Source organism: Manis javanica, chromosome 3 (genome assembly GCF_040802235.1).
Source record: "Manis javanica isolate MJ-LG chromosome 3, MJ_LKY, whole genome shotgun sequence".
Classification (NCBI taxonomy): Eukaryota; Metazoa; Chordata; class Mammalia; order Pholidota; family Manidae; genus Manis; species Manis javanica.
The window spans coordinates 83,559,427-83,580,804 of NC_133158.1; the positions used below are offsets into that span (position 1 = coordinate 83,559,427).

The window sequence follows — 21,378 nt, forward strand, 5'->3', positions numbered from 1 at the left end:
ACCAAGATCTTTTTTTTACTTTCATACTTTCTCTGCGTCTGGAACAGTCAAGTTTTTTGTATGGGTAATGCCCTAAGAAACTTTATGATTTAATTTAATGAGGCTTACCCTCATTAACCTATTTAATGCTGCAAACTGCTCATCTACCACACTCATAATCCCAACTCAGGTATCTATTATTTTAACTATACCTCTTACCACCACCGAACATACACTTACTTATTATGCAATTGTTTACCATCTGTCTCTCTAGAAAAGGGATATCTAATGTGTGGTAAATTAGTTCTTTAAAAAAAAACAACAACACTGCTTTGAATTGTTTTCATGATTTCCATCATATAAATATGACTACCATGGCTGATTGCAGTCAACAACTGGCTTGCAAACATCCAAAATATTTAACAATTTGTTCTTAGAAGCTAGGATTTGCCAACTCCAGCCAATCACTAGATAATCTGTGTTTATTGTTCACTGACATATCCCAAGTGATTGCTGCTAGAATTATATCAAGTGGCAGATTTTTTATTTATTTATTTATTTATTTTTAATTTTTTAAATTTCTTAATAGTTTTATTATGGTATCATTAATCTACAATTACATATAGGACATTAGGTTTACTAGGCTCCCCCCTTCACCAAGTCCCCCGCACATACCCGTTCTCAGTCATTGTCCATCAACATAGTATGACGCTGTAAAATCACTACTTGTCTTCTCTGTATTGCACAGCCCTCCCTGTGCCCCGCCCCCACACTATACATGTTAATCGAAATGCCCCCTTTCTTTTTTCCCACCCTTATCCTTCCCTTCCCAACAATCCTCCCCAGTCCCTTTCCCTTTGGTAACTATTAGTCCATTCTTGGGTTCTGTGCTTCTGCTGCTGTTTTGTTCCTTCAGTTTTCTTTTGTTCTTATACTCCACATATGAGTGAAATCATTTGGTACTTGTCTTTCTCTGCCTGGCTTATTTCACTGAGCATAATACCCTCTAGCTCCATCCATGTTGTTGCAAATGGTAGGATCTGTTTTTTTCTTATAGCTGAGTAATATTCCATTGTGTATATGTACCACATCTTCTTTCTCCATTCATCTACTGATGGACATTTAGTTTGCTTCCATATCTTGGCTATTGTAAATAGTGCAGCAATAAACACAGGGGTGCATCTGTCTTTTTCAAACTGGAGTGCTGCATTCTTGGGGTAAATTCCTAGAAGTGGAATTCCTGGGTCAAATGGTATTTCTATTTTGAGGAACCTCCATACTGCTTTCCACAATGGTTGAACTAATTTACATTCCCACCAGCAGTGTAGGAGGGTTCCCCTTTCTCCACAATCTCACCAACATTTGTTGTTGTTTGTCTTTTTGATGGTAGCCATCCTTACTGGTGTGAGATAATATCTCATTGTGGTTTTAATTTGCATTTCTCTGATGACAAGCGATGTGGAGCATCTTTTCATGTGTCTGTTGACCATCTGAATTTCTTCTTTAGAGAACTGTCTATTCAGCTCCTCTGCCCATTTTTTAATTGGATTATTTGCTTTTTGTTTGTTGAGGAATGTGAGCTCTTTATATATTTTGGATGTCAACCCTTTATCGGATATGTCATTTTCGAATATATTCTCCCATACTGTAGGATACCTTTTTGTTCTATTGATGGTGTCCTTTGCTGTACAGAAGCTTTTCAGCTTTATATAGTCCCATTTGTTCATTTTTGCTTTTGTTTCCCTTGCCCGGGGAGATATGTTCAAGAAGAGGTCACTCATGTTTATGTCTAAGAGATTTTTGCCTATGTTTTTTTCTAAGACTTTTAGGGTTTCATGACTTACATTCAAGTCTTTGATCCATTTCGAATTTACTTTTGTGTGTGGGGTTAGACAGTGATCCAGTTTCACTCTCTTACATGTAGCTGTCCAGTTTTGCCAGCACCATCTGTTGAAGAGACTCTTTACCCATTGTATGTCCATGGCCCCTTTATCGAATATTAGTTGACCATATATGTTTGGGTTAATGTTTGGAGTCTCTATTCTTTTCCATTGGTCCGTGGCTCTGTTCTTGTGCTAGTACCAAATTGTCTTGATTACTGTGGCTTTGTAGTAGAGCTTGAAGTTGGGGAGTATGATCCCCCCCCACCCTTTATTCTTCCTTCTCAGGATTGCTTTAGCTATTTGGGGTCTTTGGTGTTTCCATATGAATTTTTAAACTATTTGTTCCAGTTCATTGAAGAATGCTGTTGGTAGTTTGTTAGGGATTGCATCGAATTTGTATATTGCTTTGGGCAGGATGGCCATTTTGAAGATATTAATTCTTCCTTGTCAGGAGCATGGGATGAGTTTCCATTTGTTAGTGACCTCTTTAATTTCTCTTAAGAGTGTCTTATAGTTTTCAGGTTATAGGTCTTTCACTTCCTTAGTTAGGTTTATTCCTAGGTTTTTTATTCTTTTTGATGCTATTGTGAATGGAATTGTCTTCCTGATTTTTCTTTCTATTAGTTTATTGTTAGTGTATAGGAAAGCCACAGATTTCTGTCTGTTAATTTTGTACCCTGAAACTTTGCTGAATTCCATTATTAGCTCTAGTAGTTTCGGGGTGGAGTCTTTAGGGTTTTTTATGTACAATATCCTGTCATCTACAAATAGTGACAGTTTAACTTCTTCTTTACCAATCTGGATTCCTTGTATTTCTTCTTTTTGTCTAATTGCCATGGCTAGGACGTCCAGTACTATGTTGAATAACAGTGGGAAGAGTGGGCATCCCTTTCTTGTTCCCTATAGCAGAGGAAAAGCTTTCAGCTTCTCGCTGTTCAGTATGATGTTGGCTGGGGGTTTGTCATATATGGCCTTTATTATGTTGAGGTAATTGCCCTCTATACCCATTTTGTTGAGAGTTTTTATCGTGAATGGATGTTGAGTTTTGTCGAGTGCTTTTTCAGCATCTATGGAGATGATAATGTGGTTTTTGTCCTTTTTGTTGATGTGGTGGATGATGTTGATGGATTTTCGAATGTTGTGCCATCCTTGCATCCCTGGGATGAATCCCACTTGGTTATGGTGTATGATCAATCCTCTTGATATATTTTTGAATTTGGTTTGCTAATATTTTGTTGAGTATTTTTGCATCTACATTCATCAGGGATATTGGTCTGTAGTTTTCTTTTTTGGTGGGGTCTTTGCCTGGTTTTGGTATTAGGGTGATGATGGCTTCATAGAATGAGATTGGGAGTATCCACTCCTCTTCTATTTTTTGGAAAACTTTAAGGAGAATGGGTATTATGTCTTCCCTGTATGTCTGATAAAATTCTGAGGTGAATCCATCTGGCCTGGGGCTTTTGTTCTTTGGTAGTTTTTTGATAACCTCTTCAATTTCATTGCTGGTAATTGGTCTGTTTAGATTTTCTGTTTCTTTCTGGGTCAGTCTTGGAAGGTTGTATTTTTCTAGGAAGTTGTCCATTTCTCCTAGGTTTCCAAGGTTGTTAGCATATAGGTTTTCATAGTACTCAATAATAATTCTTTGTATTTCTGTGGAGTCTGTTGAGATTTTTCCTTTCTCGTTTCTGATACTGTTGATTTGTGTTGACTCTCTTTTCCTCCTAATAAGTCTGGCTAGAGACTTACCTATTTTGTTTATTTTCTCAAAGAACCAGCTGTTGGTTTCATTGATTTTTGCTATTGTTTTATTCTTCTCAATTTTATTTATTTCTTCTCTGATCTTTATTATGCCCCTCCTTCTGCTGACCTTAGGCCTCATTTGTTCTTCTTTTCCCAATTTCGATAATTGTGACATTAGACCATTCATTTGGGATTGTTCTTCCTTCTTTAAAAATGCCTGGATTGCTATATGCATTCCTCTTAAGACTGTTCTTGCTGTATGCCACAGTAGTTGGGGCTTTGTGTTGTTGTTGTCGTTTGTTTCCATATATTGCTGGATCTCCATTTTAATTTGGTCATTGATCCATTGATTATTGATTATTTAGGAGCGTGTTGTTAAGCCTCCATGTGTTCGTGAGACTTTTTGCTTTCTTTGTACAGTTTATTTCTAGTTTTATGCCTTTGTGGTCTGAAAAGTTGGTTGGTAGGATTTCAATCTTTTGGAATTTACTGAGGCTCTTTTTGTGGCCTAGTATGTGGTCTATTCTGGAGTATGTTCCATGTGCACTTGAGAAGAATGTGTATCCTGTTGCTTTTGGGAGTACAGTTCCATAGATGTCTATTAGGTCCATCTGTTCTATTGTGTTGTTCAGTGCCTCTGGGTCCTTACTTATATTCTGTCTGGTGGATCTGTCCTTTGTAGTGAGTGGTGTGTTGAAGTCTCCCAAAATGAATGCATTGCATTCTATTTCCTCCTTTATTTCTGTTAGTATTTGTTTCAGATATGTTGGTGCTCCTGTATTGGGTGCATATATATTTATAATGGTTATATCCTCTTGTTGGACTGAGCCCTTTATCATTATGTAATGTCCTTCTTTATCTTTGGTACCCTCTTTATTTTGAAATCTATTTTGTCTGATACCAGTATTGCAACACCTACTTTTTTCTCTCTGTTGTTTGCATGAAATATCTTTTTCCATCGCTTGACTTTAAGTCTGTGCATGTCTTTGGGTTTGAGATCAGTCTCTTGTAAGCAGCATATGGATGCGTCTTGCTTTTTTATCCATTCTATTACTCTGTATCTTTTGATTGGTGTATTCAGTCCATTTACATTTAGGGTGATTATTGAGAGGTATGAACTTATTTCCATTGCAGGCTTTAAGTTTGTGGTTACCAAAGGTTCAGGTTTAGCTTCTTTACTATCTTACTGTCTAACTTAACTCGCTTGTTGAGCTATTATAAATGCGGTCTGATGATTCTCTATTTCTCTCCCTTCTTATTCCTCCTCCTCCCTTCTTCATATATTGGGTGTTTTGTTCTGTGCTCTTCTTAGTAGTGCTCCCATCTACCGCAGTCCCTGTAACATGCCCTGTAGAGGTGGTTTGTGGGAGGCAATTTCCCTCAACTTTTGCTTGTCTGGGAATTGTTTAATCCCTCCTTCATATTTAAATGATAATCGTGCTAGATACAGTATTCTTAGTTTGAGGCCCTCTTGTTTCATTGTATTAAGTATATCATGCCATTCTCTTCTGGCTTGTAGGGTTTCTGTTGAGATGTATGTTGATAGCCTCATGGATTTTCCTTTGTAGGTGACCTTTTTTTTCTCTCTGGCTGCCTTTAATACTTTGTCCTTGTCTTTGATCTTTGCCATTTTAATTGTTATGTGTCTTGGTGTTGCCCTCCTTGAATCCCTTGTCATGGGAGTTCTGTGTACCTCCATGGTCTGAGAGGCCATTTCCCCCCTAGTCTGGGGAAGTTTTCAGCAATTATTTCTTCAAAGACACTTTCTATCCCTTTTTCTCTCTCTTCTTCTTCTGGTACCCCTATAATGCAGATATTGTTCCATTTCAATTGGTCACGCAGTTCTCTTAAAATTCTTTCTTTCCTGGAGATCCTTTTGTCTCTCTCTGCATCAGCTTCTCTGCGTTCCTGTTCTCTGTTTTCTAGTCCATTAATGGTCTCTTGCATCTTGTCCATTTTGCTTTGAAGTCCTTCCAGGGATTGTTTAATTTTGGTATTCTCCCTTCTTAGTTCTTACATATTTCTCTGCAAGTCCATCAGCATGGTTATGCCTTTTGTTTTGAAATCTTTTTCAGGAAGATTGGTTAATCAGGGGAAGATGTAGAAGCTGTCAAAGCTGTCTGGGTTAGTCTTGTCTGCATCAAATTTTTTTGCCTTTTCATGTTGATAGGTGCAGTGGTGAGCTTTTGACTTGTTTGTTAGCTGGGACTGTCAAGACTCTTTCCACTTGGCTCCTGGACTTTCTTTATTGGGACAACTGCGACCCCTAGTGGCTTGTGATGGGCAATTGCTTGTAGATTGGGTCTCTGTATCTCGCTGGTGGGTATGGAGGAGGCTCCCTTGCTGTGCGCATGGCCAGCCTCAGACCGCTGCTCTGCTATGGCGGGGCCCTGGAGGGTAATGGATGGGGGGCTGTTTGGCTATTTACCTCCATGAGGGGTCTCAAAGCTGTTGTCCAGGGGGTTAGTGCACCCAGAGTTCCCTGGAATTTACAGCTTCTGGACTGTGACCCAGAATGCTTCCATCCAGTGGTGGGGTCCCTGTCTCTTAAGAATTTCAAAAAGCACTCGCTTTTCTTTGTCACAGGGCACCGGCTTCAGGACCTGCTCACAGGTCTTACTGTCCTGCTTCCCTAGTTTCCAGCACCCCATGCATGCACTATGTGTCTGCGCTCTGGGGTGGATGGCTATGGCTGGGTGATTAGCAGTCCTGGGCTCCCTCTCCCTCCCCGTTCTAACTACTCTTCTCCCACTGGGAGCTGGGGTGAAGGGCCTCGGGTCCCGCTGGGATGCGGCTTGTATCTTACCCTTTTCACCAGGTGCTGGGTTCTCGCAGGTGTGAATGAGAGTCTGGCTGCTGTCCTGTGTCTTGTGGTCTCTCTTTTAGGGATAGTTGTATTTGTTGTATTTTCAAAAATACGTATGTTTTAGGGAGGAGAGTCCCACTGTCCTACTCATGCCACCGTCTTGGCTCTGCTCAAGTGGCAGATTTACATATAAGTCTATGAAGCAGTTTAGCACATTACATTCATTTTTACTTGGATCTTAAAACTAAGTCTAATATAAATCAAAAATAGATCAGTTATTTCTGTCTTTTTATATCAGATTAAAAAGTTCATCTCTGATTAGACATTTTAATGGGATCATGAAAGTAATAATGAAAATAATCTTCCATTTTTAAATTGTTAAATACTTGCACATTTCTTAATTGTATAACCAACCTTATCTCTATAATATTTTCCATATGGGAAGCATCCACAGCTGTGTTTTATAACCCACTGCACTGTTTTACAAACTTCACTAAAGATAAAGCCTTATTTTCAAATGATCTCTCATCAAAATTATGTTTTTCGCTTATCATTTGGTAATAAATAATTACTATCATAAAAGTCTCTCATAATTTTCAAAGCATTGATCAAATCTCAGCTCAAATTCTTAGTCTGCATGGTGAAAATTAGCTTGCTACTGTTTTTAATCTACTGCAAGATTTGGTTTCTTGAAATAATTTTAATTTTTTACACTAATTAAAAGTAGGCTTAGTAGATACATAGATATAGAGATAGATATATATAAAATTAATATAAATGGGATGCCTATTATTTTAAATGATTGTTTTGTTTTTTTCTCTGAGAAAGTGTCACATGAATGAATGACAAGATCTGAAAGAAAAACCCAGTTATGTTAGAGGAAAGAATATATTTAATATTTTAAAAGTTAATGACTTAGAAGTCAAAATGAGACAGGGGAGGGACCTAGGACAAGCATCATGGTTAATTTTTCCTGCCTATTATGATAATGCCAAGATATATATATATATAGTACAGAAAGAACAGAGGGCTCCATCTTAAGGCCTATACTCCATTTTAAAAACCAGGGAGTTAGAAGGTAAGATTCCTAACCTATTTTATGGTAATCAACCAATAACCTACCTTATCTCAAGGCAGGGCAAGATGTCCTAAATGATATGCCCCACTGCTTGAGGGTAAACACTATCTTGGAGAAGAATGGGATCAATAAATTCCTTGTGTTAAGTTTATCTTACAGAATATCTAGAGAACTGACTATGTATGATGATATAATGTCTCCCACCAGAGATAAACATCATGAGACCACAGGCCAAGCTTTCCCCCTTGGCCCTTTACCACATTCTTGAAAGCCGTAAGAGACAGAATCCTAAGCATTTAAACATACCTCCACTCTGAGGTTGACTTCACTCTGCTTTCTTCAAGTGTGTACTTCGCCTTAAATAAAGTTTTCTTACTGCTCAACTCACTGAGTTTTTGTCTCAGCTCTCTTCCAGCAGTAAGAGACTTTGTTACTTCACTATTTCATTCCACTTTCTAGACTTAAGTACAAGTCTTCACTCTCTGTCCTATTTCAGACAAGTAGGGAAGGGCTGCTCAGATTTCTGATTTGGAATTGCAAGTTCCCATCACCTGTGTGACCTGAAGGAGAGGGCAGCTGTACGATCATGCTCTTTAGTAGCTTGCCCAAGAATCTCCTTTCTATGTGTTGGTAAATTCTCAGATAATAATCTCACTCCATCTAGACTCTGCAGCTCCCCCAAGTCCTGTGGTGGTAGGGAATTAGTTCCCCTGCTGTGTAGATTCAAGTGCCAGACACTGGATGCCAGGCGACCCTGATGTTAGGAGTTGGCAAAGGATTTGCCCAATGCTGAGGAGGAGCTCAATAAGCTTCCCTTTCCTCCCTCTGTTCTTCCTTGCTTTCTTTGGCCTGCATGGCTGCTACCACTAGCTACTATTCACCTTAATGAAGCCCTCCCTTATCTACACTCATGTGACCTGTTCAAGAATTATTTCTCTATCAAACTTAAGAACCCTCCCCTATCTAGGTTGAGATTTCACCTAGTGTACAGGGAGAAACCTCCTCAGATGCAACTGCCCAACAATAAAAATAACTTTATGTTTATATACAAAAATTAAATTTTTTAAAACTCTAAGGTAATATTAAAACACAAAAGCATTATATGGTGCATCACTTTAAATGTGATAAATAGCTTAAAATGAAAAAAAATGATCAGGACAATTTTCAGATGTATAAAGGCAGAAAACAGCAACAGTTTCTGGGAGCATGAAAAAAATTTAGTGATTTTTCAGATGTGGGATGAAATTTCAATCTCAAGTGCCATGAAACAATGCTGAGTCTAAATGGGTATTCTTTCTTGTTTACTTTTTGAAACAATTTGCTATTGCCTTGAAAATTACTTGAATTATGTCCTATTTCTGAAACATATTAGGAATTTATGTACTCATGACCTGGAAGTTGCTTAAGAATTAACTAAGCTTTTTATTTGCAATAAGAAATGTGAGAAAGCCTTTAGCTATGCCAGAACCAAATTTGTGGTTGTTGGCAGGCAATACTAAATTACTCCATTAAGCCGATCAACATATGTAAAAGATTGGCAGAACGTTTAGCACCTGCTTTTTCCTGGAAGGTCCAAGAGTGTTTTTAAAATCTGATATGCCTTTAAATAACCAAGAGATTCTTATCTATGTGTTAACTATCCAATATTATTGTCTGTGGTGACACACAACAGAAAACCTGGATATATATTTTATTTCTAGTTTCCTGTTTTAACCCCTTAACCTGCGTTCACATTCCTTAAAATCATTAACTGCACTCTTGCAATTTCATGATATATTTTAAAACCTGAGCAATGCCTATTCCCTCAACTTTAATAATCTGTATTTTTTTAAATTTTTCCCCATAATAATGTTACAAATAATATTGGGTTTTATTCCAGATAGGCTTTAGAAATTTACTCAGATTTTAACAAACAGAAAAGTCTTTTGGAGATATCAAATGGGATCTTATTAACAAGTGATCTGGTCAGTACTGTTGGAAGAACATCTCTTCAAAGTTTAATTATAAATTTCTACTATTCTCTTAGTTGGGACATACTCATATTTGAAGTTATTGCTTTGTTTTCCTACTTTACCTTAGTATCTCTAGAGTGTCTTTCTTAATCAGTTGTCATATAGGTCCCTCATTAAGTGTGATTTTCTGTTTTATTAATACATGGCTTCTATCGCACTGAAGTTTCCCAACGGTGCCCAAAGTGATTTCACATACACCACATATCTTAAATAGTAATTTTATGGATATCCGGTCTTGTTTTGTGTAATCTGTAAAATGATTGACTTTGCGTAATCTGTAAAATGATTTGGGTGTTCCTTGTAGTCCTGAGAAGAGAACAGCCTACATGTACATACAGAATAAAATAACAAACAAAGCAAGTGACAGAAAACATGGGCACATCTAATTAGTATAAATTTCTGTGGATTATATGCAATAATAATAATAATAACAAACAGTATTGCGTTAGCTGTTTGTTCATTATCTTATATCTCTCTTACAATTTGCCTGTTTTTAGAGTTTTAGGAGTCCTTTTATAATTTCTAAGCAATTTAAAAATTAAATATGTAAGTAATCAATAGATAGTAGTGACCTCTTAAATTCCAAAAAGAGAAATTATGATATAACATGATGAGAAATTTATTTACCCATTCAATATTTTAAAACTGGAGTTTACCTGGCACAAAGATGGGTTTTAGAAACAAACAGCAAACAACTGCAGCCAATTTCTCAAAATATGTTGTGAATAGTTCAGGGAGTGCTTTCTTTGCCCTGTCCACCAAAAAAAAAAGAAAGAAAAAAGAAGTGTAAATTTGCAGTTGGATTCACTGTACTTGGCACCTAGTTCCATACTGATTTCCAAAAAAAACATCAGATGACTCCAAAGATGTTTCTCTTAATGCTTTCATTATTTTACTCTGAATTTCCTGAATAGTGAATTTCTTATATAAAATGTCATTATAAATAACTTGTTAACTATTTTCATTGTCAAATTTTTTGAAGTAATTTTTAGAAATGCAAACCTATTATCTTTGACTCCGTTTTTTCTTTTTGCTTTGTATTTTTTATCAAAAATGTATATATTTATCATTTTGACTGTTCATAACTATGCAATTGGCATTACATAAATTCATAGTGTTGTGCCCAAAACAATTTCATCATCCTCAATAAAAACTCTGCACCCATTACATAATTCCCCCTTCTCCCCAATCCCTGATAAACTTCATTCTGCTTTCTGTCTCTCTGAGTTTGCCTATTCTAAGTATGTCATATAATGTATGTTATTTGTTTTAACAGACTCTTTCTTTCTGGGTTTGTACACCAAGAAATGTATAATGATGTGTATACACCATTGTACTCTCACAGAGCTCAATGCCCTAAAATTCATGTGCTTCACCTATTCATTCTTCCCTCTTCCCTAACTCCTGATAACCACCGATTTTGTTTTTCTTTCAACTTCCTTCATAGCTATTCCTTTTCCAGAATGTCCTATAGTTGAAATTAGATAGTATGCAGCCTTTTAAGATTGAATTCTTTCACTCGGTGATATGTATTTAAGGTTCTAACATGTCTTTCCATGGTTTGATAGCCATTTCTTTTTAGCATCAAATAATACTCCATTGTTTGTACATACAATAGTTTATAAATTCCCCTGCTGAAGGGCAGCTTGGTGGCTTGCATATGTAATTATAAGTAAAGCTGTTATAAACATCTGTGTGGAAGTTTTTCATGGACATAGTTTTCAATTCCTTTGGGTAAATACCCAGGAATAAGATTGATGGATTGTACATAATTTATAGTTACTTTAAAATTTACATTGCCCTGATGACATGCGATGTGAGTTATCTTTCCTTATATATGCCCCCCTTTATTCATGGCATTTCCCACTTATATTAATTATAAGTGGGGAATTAACATAATAATTAAATTTATAATTAAGTTAATTAATTTAATAAAAATTAAATATCTTCTCATTAATCAGCTTGATAGCATTTTGCATTCTCTTTAACATCCTCTGTACCTTTAGCAATTGCAGCACTTTTGCTCATCACACCTATGCTTTCTGTTCTTCCTGCCACCTACAAAACTCCAGACTTCATGCTGCATTTTTCATTTAATTGGTTTTCCTTAGTTTTACATATTTGTTTATTGTCAATAAACATATTTGCAGATATTAAATAAACTTGAGTTTTTGTAAATGGCAACTTATTCTGTTTTTCACTTTTTCTATACAATTTTTATTTTCTTGGAATTCATCCATATGGACATATGTAGTTTCAGTTCAATTTTTTATTGTTATATAAAATTTTAGTGCATGAACAAAAACACCAAATCTTTATCCACTACCCTGTTATTGTATATTTAACATCCCTGCCCATGGGATTTTGTTGTTAAACATTGCTGTGTATGAGTTTTTGCGGATACGATAGTCTCTATTGGAAAATGATTTCCAAGATTGATGTTGTGGCCAATTTGTGGATTGCTGAATCAATTTAATAGTCATAAACATAATTTAAAAGAATAAAATGGAATAGAGGAAATGACAGATAATAGAACATAAAATATGAAAATAAAATGTCAGTAGTAAGGTTTACTCTCTTTCGATTAAAATTTTAGTTATGTGTGTGTGTCTGGGTGCATGTGTGTTACCTGGGAAATATTACTTTCTTTGAGTCAGTAGTCAAACACTTTGACTATCACTGCTGCCCAATACAGATCTAGGAATGGACTGGCTAGGTCACTGTGTTGGAGCATTCTCCACTGTATTATTTTTATTATGTGTACGCATTTACTGTCTCACTAAAATTATATAAGAACTCTAATTACTCCATAGTTTCTCCAACACTTAATATTGATGAATATTTTGCTAAGTGATCATTTTAAATATGATTTGGTTGTGGTTTCAGTTTGTACTACACACTCACTAAGACAGCTGAACCTATATTTACATGCATTATTTGCCACTTGTGTTTCCTCTCCTGAGAATTGTACCAATTTGTATTTAAAATAAATTTATTGGACTATTTTTTTTACTTTCTCTATGTTCTTTCCTTTTTCCTTTTTTAGGAGTTCTTTAAATACTTAGGTATCATTAGGTACCTTAGGTATATCTAGGTAGATTTAACTTAAATTACATGTTATACATATCTTCTCCCAGTTTCATATTTTTACTTTCTTCATAATGCAATGTGATGAACATATAGAACTAAATAAATATAGTTGAATTCACAAGAAACTTCCTTCTATTTTTCAAATTTTTTGATCATGTGTCCATGTTTTTTTTTCTAAATATTTTAACTTTTTCCTTTTATATTTATTCTCCATTTCACTCTGGATTTATTTTGGCATCTGGAGCAATTTAAGTCTAATGTTTCACTATTTTTTCCCAAAACTTCAAAAATCATTAAGGGAAGAATCTGTCTTTTCTAAGATTCCAAGAAAAGCTCTGATAGTAATTATTTTCTATACATGGATCTCTTTGGTAGTTTAATATATGTCATTTGCATCTAATCATTTGCCATATCAACTATCCTTTTGCCACTCTCTTAATTACATTTCTGTGGCTAAAAGTCAGGCCAAAGAACCAGTTATTAATCACTTTCTTCCCATATTCAGAATCTAGCCAAGTGTTTACATACAGCAAATCTCAATAAATAGCATTATTATTGCTACAAAAAAATAAATAATTTTGTTTATTTTTTGTTTGTATGCAAAGTGTGCAATAAAAGCAGTATCATATTTTTATCATAAGGTAATTGAGGAATTATATTCCTAGCAGTATGGTTGAAAGGATCCTCTGAAGATGATTTTAAGATGAATAGCTCCTGGGTAAATTGAAATGAAATGATTTTATTGTATTATTAAGTTCAAAGTAACTTACTAATACAATCCAAGGTCCTTATAAATAGAAAGGAAAGGAAGAAGGAAGGGAGGAAAGGAAGAAGAAATGGAGGGAGTAAGAGAGAGAGAGGGAGGGGAAGAGGGAAGGAAGAGAAAAAGTAAGAATGCAAGAAAGATCAAGGGAAAAGAAGGAAAGGCATAGTAAACTGGACCAAGAATAATGAAACTCCAGAAATAAATGTTTTCTATGTGGTGGGAACAAGAGACTGACCCTCTAAGAACAACACCACAGTGGGAGAAACTAAATTGAGTTTCTTATACTAAGTCAAACCCAGAAGAGAACTAGATTTGTTTCAGCTAGTTAGCGCATCTGGTTTATTACTGAGAGCATATTTAAATTCTTTCTACTTGGACAACATCATATTAAAAGTTTCTATACAGCAAAGGACACCATCAGCAGAACAAAAAGGCATCCAACAGTATGGGAGAATATATTCATCAATGACAGATCCGATGAGGGGTTGACATCCAAAATATATAAAGAGCTCACACGCCTCAACAACCAAAAAGCAAATAATGGGCAGAGGATATGAACAGACACTTCTCCAAAGAAGAAATTCAGATGGCCAACAGACACATGAAAAAATGCTCCACATCGATAATCATCAGGGAATGCCAATTAAAACCACAATGAGATATCACCTCACACCAGTAAGTGTTGCCACTATCCAAAAGACAAACAACAACAAATGCTGATGAGGATACGGAGAAAGGGGAACCCTCCTACACTGTTGGTGGGAATGTAAATTAGTTCAACCATTGTGGAAAGCAGTATGGAGGTTCCTCAAAATGCTTAAAATAGAAATACCATTTGACCCAAGAATTCCACTCCTAGGAATTTGCCCAAAGAAAACATGATCCCAGATTCAAAAAGACATACACACCCCATGTTTATCACAGAACTATTTGCAATAACCAAGATATGGAAACAACCCAAATGTCCATCAGTAGATGTGGTACATATACACAATGGAATATTATTCATCTATAAGAAAAAAATACTTCCATTTGCAACAACATGGATGGAGCTAGAGGATATCATGCTCAATGAAATAAGCCAGGCGGAGAAAGACAAGTACCAAATGATTTCACTCATTCGTAGAGTATAACAACAAAGCAAAACTGAAGGAATGAAACAGCAGCAGACCCACAGACTCCAAGAAGGGACTAGCAGAAATGGTTTGGGAGGGCAGGTGAGAAGGAAGCAGAATGGGATTAAGGGGTATTATGATCAGCACATATAATGTAGGTGGCTCACAGGGAAGACAGTATAGCACAGAGAAGACAAGTAGTGACTCTATAGCATCTTACTACATTGGTGGACAGTGACTGCAATGGGGTGTTAGGGGGAACTTGATAGTATGGGTGAATGTTGTAACCACGATGTTGCTAATGTGAAACCTTCATAAGATTGTATATCAATGATACCTTGACAACAACAAAAAATCATTCCTATTTGGAGTTAAGATTCCTCAGTTTGGACTCTCAAAATACTCTCAGATTGTATCCAACAAAATAAAACAAACCACCATAAGTGTCAGAAAAAATACATAAAATATTTAGATCATGAAAGATTTTAGATACTTGAAATTTTAATTTGTAATATGAAATACACATATTTAACATGTTTAAAAAATAAACTTATGTAGTGGATTAATAATATAACATTAAAAATAATAAGTGTGACTTGAACACAAGCATAATACATTTAGAAGTTAGTAAAATGATCATGGTAATTAAAAATTTAATTTATTAGTTTAATATAAGACTATCCTAGTTGATGAGACAATCAGTCATCTTTAATGCACTAGAGAAAGATAAAGAGATTGAGTATATGAAGAAAAGGACAAAAGACATGGAGAAGAGATGAGAAGGTATATAATACATCAAACAAATGAAAATCTAAATCTAAAACTTTAATAAGAATAGAGGATATCTTTGTGGAGTTAGAGAAAGTTTTCTTAAACAAGACATAAAAAGCTAACTGCAAAAAAATTATCTTATTCAAAGAACATAAAAAAGATGAAAAGGCAAACCACAAAATGGGAGAGACATGAAATCAATATATTTTAATTAGATCATATTCTGAGAAAAGAAGGATCTCCAGCAAATTAATACATAGTAGAAAAAAAATTATTGGGAGCTTTGAAAAAGTCATGTTAACAAGTATCTCACAAAAAAATTAAAATAAATAACAATAGGCAAACTATTCAACCTCATTAACAATTAAGGAAGTGCAAATTATGACTACAATGGGATACTATTTAAATCCATTAGATGGTAATAAAGAAGTAAATCTACAATGCCAAGAGTAGGCAAATATAGAAGAGATAGCTACTTTTAATATAATCTCATTGGAATCAATTCTGAAAACAATAGATCCACTGCTTAAAGTTGAAAATGCAGATACCCCTTAGTAATTCCATCTGTATATATGTTCTCTAGAGAAACTCTTGTAGACATGCACCAACAGACTTAGGAATGTACCTAGCCACTTTGCTTAAACTAGCAGAAACAAACAAAATAAAAATAAAAATAAAAGCACCTCAAATGTTTATCAGTATAAAAAAATGGATGAAAAATAGTGCTCTTCTCATACAATGAGTATACATTAAATATTAATAATGAACATCTGCATAAAATGTCATAGATGAGACATTTAATATTGAAAAAGCAAGTCACATAGGACAATTTACACTTAGATACCATTTTCTAAGGTTCAAAAGCAAATAAAATAAAAAATTACATTATTTTTTGGATTCATGCATACATTCTTTATCACTGAGGTTCAGACAGCAACTTAGAACTTCTCTATTTACAGGGGTTAGAAAGAGACTAATATGTGGATGTGGGAAAAACTGCAGAATTTTCAGAATCTCCTGCCAAGCCTTAGTTCATTTACATATTAATAGGTATTTACCTCTGTAACCTCCCACAGCCTCAAGGGCAAGCAGTGGAGAGATAATGGCTATTTTCTGCTCCCCTCTGTTCTTGGTGTGTCATTGGCCTGGCCATCTACCAGTCACCAAGGACCCACCAGTGGAGTTCCTCCCAGAAGGGTGGGTGAAAAAGTGAGCTTGCATAATAGCTGCAGAGACTCAGAGCACTAAGTGGACTTGGCTAGTGGGGACCAAGGGAGGAGAGAGCCCCAGTAGAGGCCAGAGGGGACAGATGGAGCTGGCCATCACTGTGAGGATAAAAAAAAGGGTTTTTCCTAATCTATCCTTTCTCTTTACTTATTTCAGTTTCATCTATTTCATTGGGGATTCACCACATGTGGGTAACACCCTTCCCTGAGGAACTACAATGGAATTTAAAGGCTTACAGAATCCCTTGAAGGGTGAGGAAGCAAAGGGTAGGGAAATTTGCATTGGCTTCAGAATATCAGTGGGCTGCAGAAATCTCAAGAAATGTTTGTGATCTCATTGGCTGGTAGCCAAATCAAACAGATGACTTATGTTAAAAGGCGTACATACAGAGCAAAATCTTACTCTTTTTGGAGATTGATGAGGTTTTTCCTTCTGCCTTCCAAATATTACATGTTTCTCCATATCAATATCTAACCAAAAACGCTGTTGACAGTTGTGTCAAGGAAACAGTTTGAGGTTTCTCTCTGATGAGACAGTAAAAATATAAGAGAAGGTGAAATTTATACTGTTCTGTAAAAAGATACACCAGCACAATGGTAGGTATATCTTGTTTAACAACTAATTAAGGAAAGGATGAAGGCAAAATTCAGTATATTACTTCTGTGCAAAAGAGCGACAATTGGGAAAACACACATGAACAGTCATAGGCTTTGATAAGGTTCTAGTAGTTGAGTTGTGTAATGGGTATTCACTCATTTCTATGCTTCAGAAATTTCACATCCATCCCAGACCCATTTAATGAATAACATACTGTATTATAAAATTTAAAAGTTTGAAAGACTATTTAAGTATTCAATAGCTGAACTATGTCATTGTATCATAAGTACATAGATTTAATTAATTGCAAGGAAAAGTGTTATAAGTAGCATCAGCACTATTTTAACAATGTAAATATTTATGATGTTTTATATATGAATATATTAAGTACATGTTTAAAAAATAACCTACATGAATGCAAAGATGCACAAACCACAGTTGTTTTGTACTCTATTAAAACATAATAATTATATTTTCTTTATCTAAGTGGGTTTTTAAAAATTTTTTATGGTGGAAGTGGAAAGAAATTGCTCCTAGAAAGAAAGATTGTTCCTAGAAAAATCCCAGAAAATAGCAGTTAGCAAATGTGATACCAGATTCAGGCATTACTCAAATTTTTTCACAATAGTACATGTGAATAGTACAGATATTTTCTTTTAGCTTATATAAGATGCATCCTTACTCCCCTCAAACCATGAGTCATAGTAGGATTTTTTTCATGTTCCTATCCCAAAATTGCCTAGAAATTAAAACAATTTTCATTTTTATTTATTTATTTATTTATTTATTTACTTTTTTTTAAAACCTTTTATTTGGAAATAATTATTAATTCACAAGAAGTTGCAAACTGTAGTACAAAGAGGCACCATGTAGCCTTCACTCTGTTTCCTTGAATAACATTTTATATAATTATATTATAATACCAAAACCAGGAAATGGACATGGGCACAATGTGTATGTGTAGTTCAATTTCCTGTAGAGTCCTATAATGACCCTCATAGATTCCTATAATGACGCTCACCGAAAGCCAGAACCAATTCCCTGCTACAAAGATCTCTCCTGCTACTCAGTCATAGCCACACCCAACCCTCTCTGCCCCATTATTCCTAAGCCCTGGTACCACTGATCTGTAAAGTTTGCGTTTTTGCAAATGCTATAAATGGAATCATACAGTATGTGACCTTTTTTTTTTTGAGAGGACATCTCTCATATTTATTGATCAGATGGTTGTTAACAACAATAAAATTCTGTATAGGGGACTCAATGCACAATCATTAATCCACCCCAAGCCTAATTCTCAAGTCTCCAATCTTCTGAAGCATAACAAACAAGTTCTTAGATGGTGAACAAGTTCTTAAATAGTGAATAAGTTCTTACATGGTGAACAGTGCAAAGGCAGTCATCACAGAAGCTTTTGGTTTTGATCACGCATCATGAACTATAAACAATCAGGTTAAATATGATTATTCGTTTGATTTTTATACTTGATTTATATGTGAATCCCACATTTCTCCCTTATTATTACTATTATTATTATTTTTAATAAAATGCTGAAGTGGTAAGTAGATGCAAGATAAAGGTAGAAAACATAGTTTAGTGCTGAAAACAATTTTTTTAAATTTCCCTAAAAAATAAATTATCTCTATTTTATAAAATGATAGAATAAATAAAAAGAAATCCATAGGGAAAAAATGAGGCATATTAAGACTCCTTGAAAACAGAGTAATAATCATACTAAGGAATTATCTTACTAATTAAACAACTTCTAGTTATAAAAATGATTATTTTAATGAACCAAACAGAAGAAAAGTGAATGTATAGAATGTACAGTCATTCTGAGATAATAAGACACTGAAAGACAAATTGTCATGCTTTTAAACAGAAAGAAATATTTTAAACTCACAGTAACAGTTCTGATTCTCTCTACTTATATAAGTAAACTGGTTGTATAATATATATACATTACACACACACACACACACACACACACACACACACACACACATATATATATATATATATAACCCATAAATGAGATACATAACTATGTATGCTTATATATTCATATACATGAAATATTTATCAAGGTATTTCAATGGAGCTTTTAAGTCCTCATTAGGTCTATTATGTCTAGAAAACAGTGTTACATAACAAAGGCCTTCATTCTTTTAAAAAAATGTGTTGAATATATACTTCCCATTGAAACATTAACCCGGGAGAAAATGATTTTGACTAGCCAAAAAAAAAAACCTGTGGATTTCACTTCTCTAAATTCAGTTTATACACTTTAAAAGATAGTGATTGAATATATGTATATAAACTAAGTATGTGAATACATATACGAATCTCCAGTAATATATCATTTTATTTGTTAAAAAAGGATAAATTCTATAGTGGGAAAGAAAAGAGAAGAGAAGTGGTGAAATAACAGTTACCACACAGCTATTCTCTATTCAGTTCTCATACTGAGTCCTTTTCATTTGCTGAACAAATAGTCAATTGTTGGTGGATTGAGTAGAGCTATTCAACTGTGCCAGCTACTACCACCTGCTGCAACTAATTAAGTGTGATTATAAAGTAGTGAAGAGGCAGCAACATTATCCTAACAACCTGAAATTCTTGGTTTGAGAGAGTGCCCAGAATCTAGGGCATTCAACCAACAAAGACAAATTGTTCAGTTCATACAGGTCTCTGAAGTTATTTATTTAGACCTCGGGGTTTTTGGTTACTTATAACATAAACTAGTAAATGCAATATATTTATTATGTTAGCTGATATCAAATCAGCATGGATGTCAAATCAACTTTATAATCCCATTGACTAGATTTACTTTTTTTTTCATAAAAACATTTCATTTATCTTGAAAGACAGTATATGCCATTAACAGAAGAAATTAGACTCCCAAAGTGATTTACACTTCAAGATTTATCCAAAATTTCCAATGTCTTACAAACCAGTTCTAAATGGGTAAACCTATCAGTAAACCTCAACTTTTATAAAGAAAATTGTTAATCCTTCTAAATATAAAGCAGGACCTATTAAAACCAATGCAATCAATTATTGCATCAACATTACCTGCTGTGACTTATTGGCACTGAAAATAAAATCCTCAGAGAAACATAAAATGGAAATACTCCAGAAATGGCAATCAGGCTTGTAGTCTTCCACTCAATTTTCTTTCCCTCTGTGTGTGGAACTATAATTAATACTTCTAATGCCTAAATTTGTGATTACCAATACAACATTAAGGAATATTGATATATAAAAATATAAAAGAATCAAGAGAATCATTTTAAAATTTAGGCAAAAAAAATTTCTGTTAATAAAGTTCTTTTAAACCTAAATTAGTCATGTAATTCCACTGACTGTGAGCAATAATATGAGGCTGTTGTCTTTTTATAAAAATTGACTGTTCTTTATAAATACCAGATACAAGTCCTTTATCAGATATATGACTTGAATATATATATTTTTTCCATTTTGTGGTTGTTTTCTTAATTCTTTTTACAGTGTCTTAAAGAGCAGAAAATTTTAATCTTGATAAGGTCCAAATTGTTATCTTACGCCCCATAACATGTATGCCATATCTAAGAATATTCACCAAATCTAAAGTGACAAATTACTCCCAGAAGTTTTATGGTTTTAAGTTTTACATTTATATCTGTGATTTTGAGTTAATTTTTATATGTGGTATAAATGTATGTATGTACCAAAATTCATTTTTTTAATCAAATGGATGTCCAATTAGTTCCATTTGTTTATATTTTCTACACTTTAATTGCTTTGCATGTTTGTCACAAATTAGTTGTCTATGTATCTTTGGTTATATTTGTGGACACTCTATTCCACTCCATTATCTATGTATCTATATTAGTGCCAATTCCATAATAAAGTGATTACTATAGTTTCATAATAAGTCTTAAAATAAGGTTATGTTAAGACCTTCAATTTTATTCTTTCTCAATGTTTTGGTGACTATAGAAGTATTTACAGAAGAAATGAAGAATTAGTTTTTCAATTTTAACAAAACTGTAGAGATGTGGATTGAGATTTTGTTAAATCTACAGCTCAGTTTGGAGAGAACTGACATATATAAACTATACAGTCTTTTGATCCATTAACTCATATAGTTCTCTGTGAATTTAGATCTTTAATTTCTCATAGCAATATTTTACTGTTTTCATTATAAAGGGGTTACAGATCTTTTGTCTTATTTATCTTATATATTTCTCATTTTCAAAACTATTGCAATAAATATTGCTTTATAAATTTCAATTTATTGTTGGTTACAAGGATATAAATGAATCTTTTATT

At 34.3% G+C, this 21,378-nt stretch overlaps 1 long non-coding RNA gene across 1 annotated transcript in view; it reads right to left on the reverse strand.

Moving 5' to 3' along the window:
- Nucleotides 1–10,143: 10,143 nt before the first annotated feature.
- The window catches only part of LOC118968977 (uncharacterized), a 259,357-nt gene continuing 248,122 nt past the window's right edge, over nt 10,144–21,378 (reverse strand). Inside the window, exons 3-4 of the long non-coding RNA XR_012128723.1 lie at nt 16,870–16,991; nt 10,144–10,249 (exon numbers count right to left, since the gene is read on the reverse strand). This is a non-coding gene — a long non-coding RNA (uncharacterized lncRNA). The remainder of the gene's footprint in view (nt 10,250–16,869; nt 16,992–21,378) is intronic.